Source organism: Octopus bimaculoides, chromosome 27 (genome assembly GCF_001194135.2).
Source record: "Octopus bimaculoides isolate UCB-OBI-ISO-001 chromosome 27, ASM119413v2, whole genome shotgun sequence".
Taxonomy (NCBI): Eukaryota; Metazoa; Mollusca; class Cephalopoda; order Octopoda; family Octopodidae; genus Octopus; species Octopus bimaculoides.
In genome coordinates this window covers 17592626-17594953 of record NC_069007.1, presented here as the reverse complement: position 1 = coordinate 17594953, position 2328 = coordinate 17592626, and positions in this window count along the sequence as shown.

Sequence of the window (2328 nt, the reverse complement as noted above, 5' to 3'; positions counted from 1 at the left end):
GTAGAAAAGAAAAAATTATTAAAGGTATAAAAGATCAATTTATCGAGAGAGAAAAACCTATAACTACCAAGGAAACAAAGAAAATAACAAAAACAAGAGGAGAGGAATTAAGTTACAGAAGATGGAGTGGAGAGTGACAGGTTGTACACCCCGGGACAATGGCGTGTTCAGCTGCGCTTCATGACATAAATGTAAAGGCGGTGCCGTGGAAAATGGCCAGCGACCGACATTCGCTGCGGTAACCACCACACCTCGTGGGACTCATTTCTCAGACGTGCCGCAGTTATCCCGATTTTGTGGAGAAAGTCAGTAGTATGGAGTTCGAGAATATCTGAAGTCTCGACGGCGAGCAGCCCAAACTGGTAGCGGCCGGTTAGGCTTTTGTATTTCTTTATCTTTCTCACCTTTGCGTTAGGGTTGGTATCACTCAGACTGTAAGAAACGCAGGAGTGGCCGTGTGGTAAGTAGCTTGCTTGCTAACCACATGGTTCCGGTTTCAGTCCCACTGTGTGGCACCTTGGGCAAGTGTCTTCTACTATAGCCTCGGGCCGACCCAAATCCTTGTGAGTGGATTTGGTAGACGGAAACTGAAAGAAGCCCGTCGTATATATGTATATGTATATGTATATATGTATATATATGTGTGTGTGTGTGTTTGTGTGTCTGTGTTTATCACCACCACCACCCCCAACATCGCTTGACAACCGATGCTGGTGTGTTTATGTCTCCGTAACTTAGCGGTTCGGCAAAAGAGACTCCGATAGAATAAGTACTAGGCTTACAAAGAACAAGTCCTGGAGTGGATTTGCTCGACTAAAGGCGGTGCTCCAGCATGGCCGCAGTCAAATGGCTGAAACAAGTAAAAGAGTAAAAGAGAGTAAAGAGTAAACGCTACAGCTCACAAACAATAAAAATAAACCCAATCGAAAATAAGAATGATTAGGTAAACATGAAATGTGTGTCACACTTCGAAACCATAAGGAGAGTTTCGCTTCTAATCCAAAATTCAAACTCTGGAAAATTAGATCGAGACTGGATTAAGCGGTAAAAAAAAAATAACGTTAATGATAAAATTAAGAAGATTACTAATCTTTGGCAATGGGATAATTTCGTTACCATCCTCAGTTGGTTTTAAAAAATAGTAACAGAAGTGATTCCACATTCACGCGATTCGATATTGTGGAATTTCACTTCTTTATCTCGAAATCATTATAGATCAGAGTCCTAGAATTTGTTAAGATGTCTAACACTATATATGACAATGATGTAGATATTATACATTTCAAGAACACCCCGCTTTGCGGCAAAAATTTTATCAAGATTAGTGAAAAGAGATACCACTGGTTCGTCCGAAGACAACAAAGATATATTCTTGGCAGCGCAAAGATATACGGTTCTGTCAGTCTGTGTATCTTGGACACAAAAAGGAAATTCAGTACTTAAGATATAGGCTTCTATAGAAACGAAGTGTTGGTCATTTCACAGAATGCCAACGACCATACATAAGACAAACTTTAAAAATATCTTTCATCAATACATTTAGCAATTTCGAGGCTTTGGTCGGCCCCAAGCTATAGTAGAAGACACTTGCCCAAGGTGCCACGCAGTGGAACTGAGCCCAGAACCATGTGGTTGGTAAGCAAGCTACTTACCACACAGCCACTCTTGTTTAGTCATAATAAATAAACTTTTCACCATTGATCATCGTTACAGGATATTTTTGGCTGAGATAACTTAAAACTGAGCTCTGGTTGTACCAGCAATATAAAAATCTTAATCAGAAGTAAAGTAACGACTATAAGTGAGGTATGGCAAACTGCACCAACAGGAATGAAAATTAAATCTATACAGCGACCATAAATGCTATGTTGGTATACTGGAAAGCAGATTCAAACAACCGTATACCGACAATACTTCTCTATTTAGGAATAGAGAAAATAATAACGCAAATAAATTAAGTAGTTATGTTAGAACATTGAAAACAACAAATTGTATTTGCCATATAATGCAAGGCACTCGAAATGCAAGGCAGAATTGGGAAAAAATATTTTGGATTATGTATAATTTGTTTTTTTTTAATATTTTATTGTTAAGAAGCTCGATTAATCTGTTGAATATCTAAATGTCAGATTAGATATTTACAATAAATGAAGACACTTCGGAAAATATTCACTAAAAATTGAAAGATAAGTGACAACCCAATTAAATGCATAAGTACATAGTCATTTAGCCCACTCACATAATCCTCTCTTTCTCCAACATCTGTTATAAACTCCACAACTTCTTTTCAACTTCCTACAGGGTCTTCAAAGTAAAAACTTTATTAGT